The sequence below is a fragment of the Castor canadensis genome, chromosome 4 (assembly GCF_047511655.1).
Source record: "Castor canadensis chromosome 4, mCasCan1.hap1v2, whole genome shotgun sequence".
Lineage (NCBI taxonomy): Eukaryota > Metazoa > Chordata > Mammalia > Rodentia > Castoridae > Castor > Castor canadensis.
Genome location: NC_133389.1, coordinates 138,929,890 through 138,947,497, shown reverse-complemented (window position 1 = coordinate 138,947,497; position 17,608 = coordinate 138,929,890). Strand labels below are relative to the sequence as shown.

General features: G+C 35.4%; 1 protein-coding gene across 8 annotated transcripts in view; it reads left to right on the top strand.

Annotated features, from left to right (window-relative positions):
- Nucleotides 1-17,608, top strand: part of Calcrl (calcitonin receptor like receptor) — a 108,362-nt gene that overhangs the window by 32,882 nt on the left and 57,872 nt on the right. The window contains exon 1 of one of the 8 annotated variants that reach the window (XM_074071243.1): nucleotides 3,619-3,643. The exons of 6 other annotated variants lie outside the window; for them this stretch is intronic. The gene's annotated coding sequence lies outside the window, so the exon portion shown is untranslated. Of the gene's footprint in view, nucleotides 1-3,618; nucleotides 3,644-17,608 lie in introns of those variants that run through there. One more of the 8 variants, XM_074071245.1, reaches the window with a different exon arrangement.

Sequence of the window (17,608 nt, the reverse complement as noted above, 5' to 3'; positions counted from 1 at the left end):
CTTTCCTCTCAAGACTGCCTTAGCTGTGTACCATAGGTTCCGGTAGGTTGTGTTTTCATTTTCATTGACTTCTAGGAACTTTTTAATTTCCTCTTTTATTGCATCGATGATCCATTCTTCATTAAGTAATGAGTTATTTAGTTTCCAGCTGTTTGCATGTTTTTTGTCTTTACTTTTGTTGTTGAGTTCTACTTTTACTGCATTGTGGTCAGATAGTATGCATGGTATTATTTCTATTTTCTTATATTTGCTGAGGCTTGCTTTGTGCCCTAGGATATGATCTATTTTGGAGAAGGTTCCATGGGCTGCTGAGAAGAATGTATATTGTGTAGAGGTTGGATGAAATGTTCTGTAGACATCTACTAGGTCCACTTGATCTATTGCATATTTTAGATCTTGGATTTCTTTATTGAGTTTTTGTTTGGATGACCTATCTATTGATGATAATGGAGTGTTAAAGTCTCCCACAACCACTGTGTTGGCGTTTATATATGCTTTTAGGTCTTTCAGGGTATGTTTGATGAAATTGGGTGCGTTGACATTGGGTGCGTACAGATTGATGATTATTATTTCCTTTTGGTCTATTTCCCCTTTTATTAGTATGGAATGTCCTTCTTTGTCTCGTTTGATCAATGTAGGTTTGAAGTCTACTTTGTCAGAGATAAGTATTGCTACTCCTGCTTGTTTTCGGGGGCCATTGGCTTGGTAAATCTTCTTCCAGCCTTTCATCCTAAGCATATGCTTATTTCTGTCGGTGAGATGAGTCTCCTGTAAGCAACAAATTGTTGGATCTTCTTTTTTAATCCATTTTGTCAAACGGTGTCTTTTGATGGGTGAATTAAGTCCATTAACATTAAGTGTTAGTACTGATAGGTATGTGGTGATTCCTGCCATTTAGTTATCTTAGTTGTTTGAAGGTTTGATTGTGTGTACCTAACTTGATGTTACTCTCTACTGTCTTGCTTTTTCTTATCCTGTGGTTTGGTGCTGCCTGCCTTTTCATGGTTAAGTTGGGTGTCACTTTCTGTGTGCAGGATCCCTTGCAGAATCTTTTGTAATGGTGGCTTTGTGGTCACATATTGTTTTAGTTTCTGCTTATCATGGAAGACTTTTATTGTTCCATCTATTTTGAATGATAGCTTTGCTGGGTAGAGTATCCTGGGGTTGAAGTTATTTTCATTCAGTGCCCGGAAGATCTCACCCCACGCTCTTCTTGCTTTTAATGTTTCTGTTGAGAAGTCTGCTGTGATTTTGATGGGTTTACCTTTGTATGTTACTTGTTTTTTCTCTCTTGCAGCCTTCAATATTCTTTCCTTAGTTTCTGAACTTGTTGTTTTAATGATGATATGTCGTGGAGTAGTTCTATTTTGATCTGGTCTGTTTGGTGTCCTGGAGGCCTCTTGCATCTGTATGGGAATATCTTTCTCTAGATTTGGGAAATTTTCCGTTATTATTTTGTTGAATATATTACGCATTCCCTTCGCTTGCACCTCTTCTCCTTCTTCGATGCCCATGATTCTGAAGTTTGGTCTTTTGATGGAGTCGGTGAGTTCTTGCATTTTCTTTTCACAGGTCTTGAGTTGTTTAATTAATAGTTCTTCGGTTTTTCCTTTAATTACCATTTCATCTTCAAGTTCTGAGATTCTGTCTTCTGTTTGTTCTATTCTGCTGGATTGGCCTTCCGTTTTGTTTTGCAGTTCTGTTTCGTTCTTTTTTCTGAGGTTTTCCATATCCTGGCTGTTTTCTTCTTTATTGTTGTCTATTTTTGTCCTGAGTTCATTTATCCATTTATTCATTGTGTTCTCTCTTTCACTTTGGTGTTTATACAGTGCTTCTATGGTTTCCTTTATTTCTTCTTTTGCTTTTTCAAATTCTCTATTTTTATTGTCTTGGAATTTCTTGAGTGTCTCCTGTACATTTTGGTTGACCCTATCCAGTATCATCTCTATAAAATTCTCATTGAGTACTTGTAGTATGTCTTCTTTTAAATTATTCTTGTAGGCTTCATTGGGTCCTTTGGCATAGTTTATCTTCATTTTGTTGGAGTCTGGCTCTGAGTTTCTGTTCTCTTCATTCCCCTCTGGTTCCTGTACTAATTTTTTGCTGTGGGGAAACTGGTTTCCTTGTTTTTTCTGTCTTCCTGTCATTGTCCTTGGTGTTGTTACTGTCCCTGTACTGTGTGTAATTAAGTATTTTCTAGCTTGTAATAATAACAATGGTAATATTGAGAATGGAAGAGTGAGCTGAGATGGAAAGCAAGAAGTTAAAGAAAAGGGGAAAACAAATATACAGACAAGAGGGAGAAAGCAGAACAAGGTATCAGACAAGAAAGTTTCAAAGGTATAAACAGGGAGTGTTAGTGTACTAATCGACAGTAAGCTGAACAGACAATAGAGAGACAGAGAGAGGATTGAAAATCAAAGATAAAAAAAATAAAAAATAAGTATATGAAAGTAATATCTATTTATAAAAATGAATTAAAATAAAATGGAAAATAGGAAAATAAAAAAAAAAAACCAAAAAACTTCCAAGTTTATATGCAATGCAATTTCAGTCTTAATAATTTGGTTGTCCGTCTTAATCTCCAGTCCTGGAGTTGGTGCCTCAGATGTTGTTCTGTAGTTGTCTCATCAAAGGGGATGCATAAAGTAGAACAAAACTACACTCACACACACACAGAAGAAAAAAAAAAAAAAAAAAAGCCCCACCAAGTGTCCCCAGTTCAAATGCAATACAGTTTCAGTAAGTTTTTCGGCTTGCAGGTGTAATTCGGTTGTTCTCTCATCAAAGGTAGGGAGAAAAAGAAAAAAAAGCGTCTGGAGACAGTTCTGAGAGTGGTATCTGCAACTGTGGTTTGCCTGCCTGCTGCTCTCAGCCTGTAGCTGGAGGCGTTATTTATGCAGATCTCTGGGGTGAGCTTAGCACTCACCTGGTCCCACAGGCTTTGTTTGCTCAGAGTTCTCCTGTGCGGCGGCCTCTGCTACAGCCTTTCCCCTTTCCAAGCACTGGGAAAGGTGCCACTGCCCAGCGTTGTCAGGCCTGCGTGTTTATTTACAGTTCACGTGGGAAGTGGGTCTTCCCTCCTCTCACAAGCGTCCCCGCTCCTGGTTGCTGGGCGCGCCCCGCTCCCGCCAGAGCCTCTCCGGCCCGCCTGGCTCGTTTATTTACAGTCCCGGGAAGGATTCCCTTCCCCCAATCTTCAGCGCTCAGGGCGCCCCACCCTCTTTCCAGCGTGTCTTAACTGTTCTTATTGCTTAGTACTCAGTTTCCCTTTTTTTCCCGGGTGGAGGTCAGTCTGTCCAGGGGGCTATGCTGCTCTGGCCCAGGCTTGTCTGTGGGGGAACCGCGGTACCACGAAGGTCACCTGGTCCGCGTCTTCCCAAGCCGTATGGGCGCCGGCCACTGGCGGCCCGGGGGCCTCCTCGGTTCTCCGTTTAACGTGAAGTGGAGCTTCTCTGCGCAGGCTGGAGATGTGGAGGGGTCAAAGTTATGCCTTTTCTCGGTGATTATGCCTGCAAAGTGTGTCTCCAGCGTCTCTCCAAGATTTCACTATAGGAGGCTCGCTTTCTGCTTCCTACCTCTAGCCGCCATCTTGGAATTTTTTCAAGGAAAACCTTTTTAACATATTTCATTTTAGCCTCAGGTAAGAGAAAATATTTTCCTTACTTAACATAAGTTGCTCTTTTGCAAATTAAAATATTTTTTTGTTCTCAGAATAAATGAAATGGCTTACTCATTGGTAAGAAAATATTTTAAATGAGACAATTTTTAAAATACCATTTATAAAATTCTTGAAATATTTTCACCAGCATTCATTTCAGACTGAAAGCTGTCTCAAGCTAATGGTATTAGTTTGTTAGAGTTGCCATAATAAAATACTTCAAGCAAGGAGTTTTGGATAACAGAAATTTATTTTCTCATCGTCCTGGAGTTTGAAGTCCAAGATCAATGTGTTGGCAGGTTGATTCCTCCTTGTGCTTCCTCACTGGCTTGCTGCAGCCACCTTCTTGCTACATCCTCATCTGGTCTTTCCTTTGCATTCACCCATCTCTACTCTACTTCTTATATGCACATCAGTCATATTGATTTAAGATCTCATGCTTATGATTTCATTTAATCTAATTACACATTTAAAGGCCCTATCTCCAAATGGAGCCAAATTTGGTATTATAATTTTAATATATGAGGAGGGGGAAATTTAGTTCATAAAAACCAACAACAATTTCTGAGAAAATACATTAAAGAATATGAAATTTTCTAGAATATAAGCAAAGCTGACTAAAGATAAAATAACACATCATTTAATCTGAATGTTATTTAATACTGAGAGAGTATTCATCCATAATTCAACTTTACATAGTTTGGCAGATTACCCGGTCATTTTGATTCCAGGTCAATTAAAGAACAAGTTAACCAATTTTAGAAATGCTTACTATGAGCTGTCCTCAGTGGTAGAGAAGAAGGTAGGGGGATGAACTGTGGTCTCTCTCTTTAGGAAGGCTCAGTGTAGCAATAAAAGTAGGTACCTAAGGCATCATTAGTTTTATTTACTCTCATGAAGAAATTGTATGCTAAGAAAAAAGGAGTAAAAAAATCAGCATGATGCAATGTCAACATGAGATGTAATGAAAACACATAAGGAAAATAACCATTCATATCATCTTGGAGATTCAGATAAAAGGATTAGATTTTACTCTATTCCCAACTTTTCCATTTCATAAATTGTATTGTCCAAGTGAGCATTTTTTCTCTTCAGGCATCTGTTTTAATATTAGTGTGGATAATGATTTTGGAATCAGGACTTTTTAAATGACTAGAATTTCAGGATTAGCACAGATGCTTCCAAAGTTTTAATTAATGGCAATCTTGTGTGTGTCGGGGTGGGACAGGGTACTGGGTGGGACAGGGTACTGGGTGGGGGGTGAGTTCAGAACAAAGGATTCTACAAAGGAACTCTGAGAACCTGGTGAGTCAAACCCATTTCTGTAGCATTTAATTTAGGATGAACTAAGCTGAGTCATAACCTGACTGCATAGAAATATGCTGGATCACAATGGAGATTGGCAAAGGTATTACTTTTAATTTTTCTTAATTTTTATTTTTGAAGAGATAGGGTCTTGCTTTGTTGCTCAAGCTGACCCCAACTACTGGGCTCAAAAGACCTTCCAGCTTCAACCTCTCAAGTAGCTGGGAATGGAAATGTATGTGAAATTGATAAAGAAGTAAAAACTTGACACTGGAAATGTGAAAAATTGTGGGGTTTGTTTTTTTATTTTTTTAGTTTATAAAACCATTATATAAAAAAGTAATGATAGGAACATCCTCTTTTCTATAGTGTTTTATACTTTATAGCTTTAAATTAAATTTTATAAGACCTAGCTTTAAATACATTTTCTTGAAAAGGAACATCACCATAAAACAAAAAATTTTAAGAGAAAATAAATGTATTTAATGAAATTTCCTGTTACTATGGCCTATTGAAGCAGATTTAATTATAGTTGATATTATTTTAAAATAGTATGTTAACAACATAAACATTATTTATGTCATAACTCAATCTTTAGCCTTCTCTTGATTGCTCTAATTGTCCATGACAGCTAAAAGTCATATTAAATATTATTCAAACTAATGTTTAATAGGAAAATAAAAAGGCATCAATTATCTGTAAAATAGGCATATTTCTCATTAAATATTTTAAATCTTGATTTGGATCAAAATCGATATAACAAAAAAGTATCCTGGCAAAATTTCACATGTCCTTTATTTTAGAAGCAATTCCAAAAAATAACGTTATTGAGTTATTGATATTTTTGTATTTTTTTTCTGTCTTGTTAAGTACTGCAAGTATATTACTTTGATCAATCTTTAGGATGTCAAGTATTTCTTCAAATGTACATTAAATACTTCCCCAAAACATTGCCTTGAGAATATATTTTTTTAATCCATTTGCCCTGGGGGCTTGATTGAAGTGGTAGAGCAACTGCCTAGCAAACATGAGCCCTGAATTTACACAGTATAGGGTCAAATAAGCCCACTAATGTTTATAAAATAAATGACTTTTACTTCAGGTACATGTACAAGAGAACTTTATCTCCAGTAATTGTTAAAAATAATGTTTATCAAACCCATATTGATTAAAAAATCTTTTTTAAGGATGGGATTACACATATTTGTAAACCCATCACTCAGGAGGCAGAAGCAGATCATGAGTTTGAGGGCAGATGAGGCTACATAGTGAGACTGTTTCACAAACATGAAAACAAACAAAAAGAAACAAAAAAAAGAAAAAAGATCTCTTGTTACAGAAAGACTATACAGTTAGATTGCTCAAAATGTATTTGGTGTATCTATTCGTTCGGATATTTCACAATCCATTATTTAGTGAGTTAAATCAATAGATTGAAGGCCTGCATCATAATAACTTTGTATAGAAGACATTTTTATGGACCATCATAGCTCTTCATTGATGAACATGGTAAGAGACTGGCATTTGCAACTTGTCAGATTTTACACTGCTGGAATTTATGTATGTTAAATTACAGAATGTCCTCTCTGGAGACTGAAAATCCTGTTTGTAGTTAGTTCAGTGTATAATAGCACTTTATCTCTCATAGTTGACTCCTTAGTTAATCTCCTAGAAATGGTGGAATCAAAGTTTTAGACCATTGCTAACAAAAGTTCTTTAATGAAATACATGACTTTTAAAATCTCATTTCTAGCTCCTTTTTTACATTTCAAGATGTATTTTCTTCTTTTGCCTCTTCTCCATGTGTGTTATTTTTACCTGTGTTTAATGAGTTTTTGTCGATCAAGGAAACACATTCACATATTTAACTGGGTTTGTTAATAGGATGATAACAGGAGATATTCTATGTTATTTAATATATGGAAGCTCTGTGATATTCAAGCTTAAACAATTTTAGATGCTTACATACAGAAATTATAAGGGATGAATGTTTCACTTAACCGTAACTTTATTGATTATCCATGAGTAAATTTTGTGTTATTATTATTAATAAATTGACAGAGAAAATTGTACATATTTGTTGTGCACAGTACAGTCTCTTGAAGCACATACATGCTGTAGAACTGTTAAATCTAGCTAACTAACATATCCATCACCTCACAGAGCTATAGCTTCTAGATGAGAACACTTAGCCTCCACTCACCTAGCATTCCTCAAGAGTACAGTATGTCATCATTAGCTCTAGTCCTTGCTGTACTTACATCTTTTGAATCTATTCATCCTATCTAACTAACTTTGTATCCTGTGAATAACATCTTCCCAGTCAACAACCCCATCAACTGCTAAGGTCCCTGGTAACTGCCATCTATTGTGTAATCCTCTAAGATAAACTTTTTTAGCAAAATCATGTAGTATTTGTTTTTCTGTTCTTGGTTTATTTCACTCAATATAATGTCCTCCAGGTTCATCTATGTTATCACAAATGATATGATTTTCTTCTTTCTTATGGAAGAACAGTATATCATTGTGTACAGATGTGTATATATGTATCCATACATATAGCTCACATTTTCTTAATCCATTCGTCAGTTGATGGACACTTAATTTGATTCCATATTTTGCTTATAAATAATGCTTCACTGTATATGATATTACAGATATTTCTTCAACACACAATTTCATTTCTTTTGGACATATACCCCATCGTGGGATAGCTGGATCATATAGAAGTTCTATTTTTAGTTTTTGAGGAAATACTGTTTTCCATATATTAACTTATATTTCCGACAACAATGTGTGAGAGTTTCTTTTTTTATTACATCCACAACAACTCTTGTTATCTTTCATCTTTTTCATCGTAGCTATTCCAATAAGCATAAATGAGATATTTCATTGTGCAACAGGATTAGGCAGATGTTGATCGAAGAATACAAAATTGCAGTCAGATAAGAGGAAGGATTTTACCACATGTTGGTTGTAGTAAATGACAACATATTTTCTTTTTTCTTTCTTTTATTTTATCGTTTTTACATTTACTTACATATGTATACATTGTTTGGGCCACCTCTCCCTCCCCTCATCCCCACTTCCAGGCAGAACCCGTTGCACCCTTTTGTTTTCCAATTTTGTTTAAGAGAAAACATAGGAGATAATAAGACTCGTTTTTGCTAGTTTGAGATAAAGATAGCTATACAGAGATTCCTAGCATTGCTTCCATGCATTTGTGTGTTGCAACCCACATTGGTTCATCTCTTCCAGACCTCTTCACTACTTCCAGGTCCCCTTCCCATAGTGGCCTCTGCCAGTGTAAAATTACTTTATTCACTCCAAGTGAGCACATCAACTACATTCAAGTTTTAGGTTTCCCTCCCTTTCCCTATTCCTTCCATGCACAGAATAACAATAAGGGGTAACCCTTAGTGTGTGACCCATGTCCAATAATATTACTGCATTTGTTTTGGGTCTATAATCTGCACATGAGGGAGAACATGTGATTTTTGGCCTTCTGAGCCTGGCTAACTTTGCTTAAGATGATGTTCTCCAGTTCCATCCATTTGTTTGTGAATGACAAAATTTCATTCTTTGTGGCTGAGTAAAATTCCTTTGTGTATAAAGATGACATTTTCGTAATCCATTTGTCATAGTGGGGCATCTTGGCTATTTCCATAGCTTGGCTATTGTTTAGTGCTGCAATAAACATGGGTGTACTGGTGCCTTTGTAATAACCTGAGTTGCATTCCTTCAGGTATATCCCTAGGAGTGGTATTGCTGGATCATATGGCAGATGTATGTTTAGTTTTTTAAGAAGCCTCCATATTGTTTTACAAAGTGGTTGTACTAGCTTACATTCCCACCAGTAGTGTATGAATTTTCCTTTTTCCCCATATCCTCATCAACATTTGTTGTTGGTGGTATTGTTGATGCAAGCTTTTCTAACAGAAGTGAGGAGGAATCTTAGTTTGATTTTGATTTGCATTTCCTTCAACAAATGTTGCTGGGAAAAGTGGTTATCTGGCTGCAGAAAGTTGAAACTAGATCCATGCCTGTTACCCATCTACTCAAAATAGATCAAGGACCTTAATATCCGACCTGAAATCTTGCAGTTAGTACATGAAAGAGCAGGGAATACTCTGGAAGCAATAGGTACAGGGAAGGATTTCCTCAGTAGAACTCCAGCAGCACAGTAACTAAGAGAAAGATTGGACAAACAGGATACATGAAACTAAAAAGCTTTTGCACAACAAAACTATGGTCTCTAAATTGAAGATACCACCTACAGAGTGGGAAAAAATATTTGATAGCTGTACCTTAAAGGACTGATAACTAGAATATATGGGGAGCCCAAAAAACTAAACTTCCCCCAAATTAATGAACCAATAAAGAAGTGGGGCACCAAGCTAAACAGAACTTTTTCAAAGGAAGAAATCCAAATGGCCAAAACACACATGAAAAAAAATGCTCACCATTCCTGGCCATAAGTGGTAACATATTTTCTTGACATATCAACCACTCACTCAAAAAAATTTTCCATTCTAATATTTTAGAAAGCACTCATAATTTAAAAGTCCTTTAAGGTTAAATGTCTAATTTATGTCAGAGAGACTACTAGCTTCCTGTAGACACTACCAGATGCTGACAGTTTGCAAAAAATTTCTGTTTAGATACATTTCAGGTCTATATCTTTTCTTCTGCTTTCTTCAAAAGAATCTTTTTCTTAGTTTCTCAATTTTTCAAGCATTATACTTTGTATTCATTTTTATTTTGTTTGGTAGTCATAGTCTGTTGATAAATTTGCTTATCCATGGACACACATCTGAGAATTAGCTTTGGGTAAGCTCACTGTTTCATAGGTGTCCATCAAATCCCCTTTCATGTGAGAAGTTCAAAGACAAGCATGTAACCACAGCTTCTAGTCAATATCCCAACATTTAGGAAGCATTTATCTGAATTTATCTATTGTGGGATTATCTCCTGTCCTATATCCCACATCTTATCTTCTGAAGCCATCATCAAGCTTTGACCAACAAAATTCATATAAACCTCTTTCTCAATGTAGTGCTACCAGGACTTTTGTTATTTTATTCTCTGCCTTTAGGGCTTGATTTGTCAGATTGACAAAGATTATAGTGACAGAGCCAAATTCTACTCCTAACCAAATCAATCAGTTAACCAATGAAAACTAACATATTTCATGGTTTCTGGGAAATTAAATTCCTAGGTGGGTGGGGGGAAAGTATGAAAAGAATAGGTTGCCTTATATATGTTGCCAGTCAGATGTCATTTTTAGCCAATTTCATGTATGTACTTGATTTCAGGCATTATTTTTTTCTATAAAGTAAAAAAGATTGTTTTTTCAATCTCTTACAGGTTTGGTTGCTTTTAATACAAAGTGCATTTCAAATGAATCCATTTTGACATGGTTGTGTCCTACACAAAGATATGAACAATGAGTTTAAAATGTGATCATGTATTTATAACTTTAGTACTTAAGTTACTTTTATATTTAAAAACAAAATATGATTGAATAGTATTGAAAAAGTCCAAAACTTTCTTGAATAAAAATATTCTAATTGACTTTCTTAGGCATCTATTATTATATAACTTTTCCTTACCCAGAACATAGTAGGAAAATACAATGCATATGAAAAAAGTATTTGTTTTACTGCTCTCCCAATTTTGATATAATGTTGCCATGTCACCTTTTGGGTGAGAACAGTTAATGATATCCAATAATAAATCTGTACCAGAATAATAACTGACATATATTGAGTTCTTATTATGTCCCAGAAAATATTCTTATCTCTCTACATACTAACTTTTCATGTAGTTTTCACATAAATACTATAAAACATATCATGCCATTTCTTTCATTTTATTAATAGATATTGAGTTTAGAGGAATAAAATAATATGCCCAAGTTACAAAGATACATGTAGCAGTTTATATGATAGCCCAACACCATTCAGTCTCATTTCTCTTATTATTCTTCAAGGTCAAGCTAGATTCCCCACTCCATGAAACTTCTATTTCCATAACTCTAGGATTCTAGCCATCTTGGATAACTCCTTTCCTGAAAGCTTATGGTGATTAATCTTTTTAGCACATACTAAGCTATGGTACTCCTTCCTTATCTATAGTTTCAGTTTTCCATAGTCCACCTAAGTGGAAAATTCCAGAATTAGTTAATATTTTGAAACTGTGCACCATTCTGAGTAGCATGATGAAATCCCACACTGCCCTGTCCCATCCTGCTCAGGATGTGAATCATCCCTTTGTCCAACACATCTGTGCTGCGTTACCTACCTCCAATTGATTGCTCACTAGTCACACAGGAACTTCCTTGGTTATCAGAATGACTTTCTGAGTATGGCAGTGCTATGTTCAGGTGATGCTTACTTTACTTAACAATGAACCTCAAAGCACAGAGTAGTGATGCTCACAGTTTTATTGCAGTATATTATTATAAATTTTCTGTTTTATCTGTTATTATTTTTAACCCCTTATTGTGTCTTAGTTACTTAAACTTTGTCATAGCTATGTATGTGTACAAAACCCCAAGGTATATAGGTTTTAGTACTACCTGTGGTTTCAGAATGGGAAAGTTAGAATCTATGCCAGGCAAATAAGGGAAACTACTATAATTTAATTTTTATTGTTTTTATTTTGCCTTCTGTCCTAGATTATAAATTCTCAGAAAACAATGTATAAACATCACTTATATTAACTATTATAGTACTAGTTGAGAGACAACAATGAGTAAGAAGCAGTCAGTTATTGACATATATAGAATTACTTACTATGAGTTACTTAACAAAAGACAAATATTTGGAGACGTCCCAGGCTTCAAAATCAGAAAGGTATTTATATTACATAATTATTGCATTGTATTTTACCATAAGCCTTAGGGTCTTAAGGTTTGTGTCAAGTCTCACTGCTTATACTTGCATCTTTCATCTTTCTTCCAAAAAAAAAGTTATAATGATATATCAGAGGGTATCTTCAGCTTGAATAATTCAGATAATAGCATATGCCATAATTTATATAATCATATCTTTTGTGATGCTCTGCTCATTATATTGAAAGGCACATTTTTCATGTGAAGCTAGAAGAGTTAAAAATAGAGGGACCACAGGGATTATTGAACTTATATATTTGATCTCACAGATGAGGAAAGAAAAGGATCAGAGAGACAAGTGAGTTTGCAGAGGTTGCCCAAGTCAGACTCAGCAGTAAGACTGGTGCTCATGCTTCAGAGCCCTCTTTCAATTCTCCTCCAAGGAAAATCACTCACATTCCATAGAGATTGGATTTCAAGAAATAACACCTGCTCAGTCTATTCTGACCAATAGAAAAAGGAAATGCAGGGATGTTTCTGGAACCTAGAAAAGACTTGGGCTATAACTCACATAGACTGAAATTCAATTCTGAAACTGGATGGGCTCAGAAAAACTATCTCACAAATTCCAGCATGTGAATCCCTGAATGTTACTCTAAGCCTCTGCCATCACCATCTCAGTCAGCTACCTGCTCTTTGTCTGCATCACCATCTCTCCATGCCTACTGTAAAAACATGCTAATTCTTTTTCTCCACTGAAGATGCTGTTCCTTACCACAGTCCCCAGGCTTATCCTTATATCTGCTTTTTCCTGCTTTTTGTCTGCCACAGTGCTTCATGATATTTAATTGCTGTGATTTTATGTCCTTAATTCTACATTTTTGGCACTGGTCCTATATCTTGGCTCTCTCTAGGTATCATTTCCATTCATCATTGACCATTAAGTAATTAATTCTATCCATCAAAATTTTGAAAATGATTTAAATTTGCTCCATTTATCCATTAAACAAAAGATTCTATCATGGGTCATTTGCTGCCTTGTACATTGCTGCCTTTGGCTAAGACATATATGTCTGGCTAAGCCTTACATCAGGTAAGGCTATTTCAGCTAAAAGCTCCTTATCAACATGGTTAGAACATGCACTCATAGAAAAGAATCAAGAATTTATAGTCATGGGTTTTTTTGTAGTGCTGGGGATGAAACCCGAGGTGTGCATACTAAGCATGCATTCCACCTTTATCTATATCCCTAGCCTTCACAGTAATATTTTATCAAAGTTATCCATAGAAATTGCATCATGCTGCACTACTGCAATTTTTAGTTTTTCTCAACTGTCTTAAGATTACCTGAACTAACTTTGTTCTTAGTTTGCTTTCAGTACAATACTTTCAGCACTTTAAGAATATCTGAATTTAAGAAGTGAAATGGCACTATTTAAAAATAGAAAAAAATGATTGCCAAAGTTTCAACTGTAAAAGAGACTATATGTTCTTCAAGTCTTCATCAGTAATTGGAGTTGATTATTATTTAATGCCATCATTTCATTTATCACACATGAAAAAAATTTTTAAATATTTTATTTATTCAGTATTTTACCTTGAAGTCTGTAGAATGATGCATCAGAAAATAAAAATATTTAAGCGCCATTAAATCTTGTGGCCCACCCTATCACACACATACACACACACACACACACACACACACACACACAAAACAAAAAATAAAACCACCCCTACATTTCCTCTAGCCTGTAGCATGTTGACCCCTGACCCACCCCTCCCCTCTGTACCAGTAAAATCCTTTTCCTGTGAGCTGTGGAACTGAAGCTCCTCCTAAAATTAGCAAACTTTAATTGTAACTCAGACCAGATTTTTGCTTGTGTAGTACTCCTACTATGTTTATTTTGTCAATATTTTCATGTAATATCTAAGAGTCTTCCAAACATTCTGTACTTCCCATAATCCCCAACATTCCTTTAACTTCTTCTTTCTCTTTCAACCAGTATTGCAAATGAAAACAAGAATATACAGACTACAAAACCCTCTCACCTTATTATTACCACACCTATAAGTTTATTAGAATCTGTATCCCACTTTCCTCTTTCCCAACTTTTAAAGTAGAACAGCACCCTTCCCTTTTCTAAGTTAGATTCCCAGGGCTGCTTTGCAAGTTGTTTCTTCCAATATTGGAAAACTGTGATTTTTTTTTGTATATTCAAACTATTTCACTCAATGCATTCTCACTGATATTTTAAAATGTTGAAGTCAGCCTTATCTAAACATGAAATTTTCCTCCACAGGTTCTCCCACGTAGATCACTAAACCTCTTTCTTCTCTTTTTAAAAAGCCAAACTTTTCAAAAGAATTCTTCAGTGCTATTGTTTCCTTCCCTCACACCTAAGCCAACACTATGTAACTTTTGCTTCTCAGCCCTAAATCAAATCCTTTCTTGTCAGCTCATTAGTGAAAACAGATGCTTGCAGGTGTAATGGGACAACGGCCAGAGTCTTTAATAAGTGATCTAACTACCAACTTAATGTGTCTTTAGATATAACCCTACCTACTTCCACAGCCTCACCCCATATTACCCTCTCCCTTGCCCTCTGGCCTCAAGTCCATGCTGATAGAGACATTTGCATTTGTGCTTCTGGCACAGACAGATTTGTGTCTCACTCACTGAGGACTCAAATATCCTATAGAAGTAAAATCTACTTTCCTTTAGGAAATCATCCCTGATATTCCAGGGTAGGTCATCTCCTTCCTTCATAAGACTTGTCTTTATTGGTAGTGAAGACAAGTTCAAATGTGTGAACATTTGATTACTTCCCGTCTCCCTGCTATGATTTTATAAGGACCTTTATTTAATCTCTTTTTACTCATCATTATTTTATCCACACCTAGCCAAGTGTAGGCATCTAGTAGTGGCTCAATAAACAGTTGTTCAATGTGTGAATAACTTAGCTTCTCTAGAGTACAGAATGCCATTCACTAACCTGTAAATTATGCTTTGGATGGTAGCTGTCTTCAGCACCTATGCAGTCGTTGTACTCAGTTTATGTACCACAGAGCCAAATATTTACTCTTTTTTAAAGTTATTCAAGACTCCTAGCATTTTTGAAAGAAAAGATCGAAAAACTATTTATTTTCCAACATTTGCTTAGATCACAATAACATCTCCTTTATTGGTCCAGAGAGAAATCCTTCACTCTGCTAGGTTATTTTCTCAGTCAAAACAAGTTTGAAAAGCTCACCCAATGGAAGGAGATAGAAAAAAAAAAAAAAATACTTGGGGTTGTAAACATGTTCCCTGGGAGATCAGGGCTATTACCCATCATTATTTGGTAAACAGAGTCAATTGGAGACATTCAGATGTAAAACATTCCTTTACAAATGCTCAGAGGGACTGTAACAGCCTTAGCAGAAAGGAAAGGAAGAGAGGGGAGGAAAGATTTAAACCTCTAACCAAGAATGGTTGTGAACATTTTACATGCTCTGAATTAATTTCTTTGCCTTCCCCTTAAAATGTGATTTCTACTTGGTTTAAGGAAAAACTAAATTATATACTTCTGTGAAACATTGCTTTAATCACTAAAGCATAGAGAAGAGAGAACAGAATAAAAGTGATTAATAAAAAAACCTGTGATCTTATTTTCCTTGGTCTAGCTACCCTTTAGTTATCACAGGAATAAAATTATCTCATTTCTCTAAAAGAAATTAAGTTGCTTTTTACTAAAATTTCACTGGTAGCTTTCCTGAGATGTGAGACTTTGTACATGAATTACAATGAAATCCAAAATCTTTCTGCATTATCCCAAGAGCAAAAACAAAACCAGCTTCAGAAGGCAGGTTTTTATTTTTTCATCTGTATAGAACAGCATCATCCAGTTTAAGGTTGTAGTGAATTAATTCATTTCTGCAACATGTGTTTGAACTTCTGTATCATCACTTTTTAAAAGAAAGATAAATGGTACAAAATTTGATAGAATTAAAGAAGAAAAAGGACACAAAAAATGTAGTATAATACCCTTATTTTTACAAAATTTGAAAAACAGGGAGCCCACCAAAAGCTAAATGGCTTTGCTTAATTTATATAGGAATTGCTTGGTAACTGAAGCCAAGACAGCATATGGAGGTGGGAATATAAAAAACCTCATGCACCATGCTCTAAAAGCCTGACTCACACCTCTCATTGCTAATAGTGTACTCCACTCTGTCTTCTCTGTAATTCCCAGGTTTGGTTAAAATAAGAACCTGGATTTATTCATACTCAGTCTAATGGTATTTGGTTTTTAAATACAACCTGTTACTTAAATCTATGTCTGTTGCTAAAGAAAACTTTAATGTGAAAACTTTATATGCATGGTTCATTGCATCTCAGTCTCTACCTTACACACAAAGACTTTTCATTCTTTTATTTTTACAATTACATTTAATTTCCTTATCATGTAAAAGCAATGTTAGCATACATTTCTAGGATAACTGAGCACAAACATACTACTAAAGTTTTGAATGTATATTTACTGATGAATTAAATGAAATGTTTCGTTGAAAAAGCCAGGCATGGTGCTAGAGTCTATAATCCCAGCATTCTAGATGTAGAGGCAGGATGCCAGACTGGACTAAATCTCAAAAACCAACCAAACAAAAAGAAATAATTCATTTGAAGATGTTCATAATCTTTCCATTTTGATTGCCATACTGTTACTACTGCCTGCTAACATTTTAATGTTCTTCAAAAGTATGAGAAAATACTTCGCTGGAGAGCCGAAGTACTTTCTTGATTCTTCTTACAAGTAGACAAAGCATTGTAAACTAGTCTACTCTCCCTACATGCTTGTGAATTTTGAGGTCAGTGTTTGTAAGGCATTACAACAATGTTAGTTATTATGGATATGGACTTGATATGTAAATGTATAATTATTTCATCTATTTATTCATATAAATACTATATACTTAGAGATAGTTGTGGGGAACCTAATAACTAGTAAAGTGATGAGCAAAATTGTCCTCAAAAGATTACAAAACAAAGCAAAACAAAAATCAAACAAACATATGATCCATCAATACCACACCAAAGGAATGTGAGTCAGGTTACTGCAAAGGCACCTGCTCACACCATGTTTATTATGAATACTACTATGCACAATAACAAAGCTATGGAGACAGCCTAGATGCCCCACTACCAATGAATTGATTAAGAAAATGTGGTATTTATACACATTATATTCAGCCACAAAGAAAAATGAAATTTTGTTACTTGCAAATAAATGGATGGAACTGGAGAACATCATCTCAAGTGAAGTTAGTCAAGCTCAGAAGGCAAAAATCGCATGTTCTCCATCATATGCAGATTATAGAACCAAAACAAATGCAGTAATATTATTGGACATGGGTCACACACTAAGGGGAGAATGTGCATGGGAGGAATAGGGAAAGGGAAGGAAACCTACAACTCGAATGCAGTTGATGTGCTCGCTGTAGAGGAGCCAGTATAGTAAACTTAAACTGGCAGAGGCCTCCATGGGAAGAGGACCAAGAAGTAGTGAAGAGGTCTGGTAGAGATGAACCAATGTGGGTTGTAATACACATGTGCATGGAAGCAATGCTAGGAATCTCTGTATAACTATCTTTAGCCCAAACTAGCAAAAATGCTGTCTTTCTTGTTATCTCTTATGTTTTCTCTTCAACAAAATTGGAGCACAAAGCAAGAGGGTGAAATAGGTTCTGCCTGGAAGTGGGGCAGGGGCTGGGGGGTGTAAATAATGTATACACATGTAAGTAAATGTAAAAATGATAAAATAAAAAAA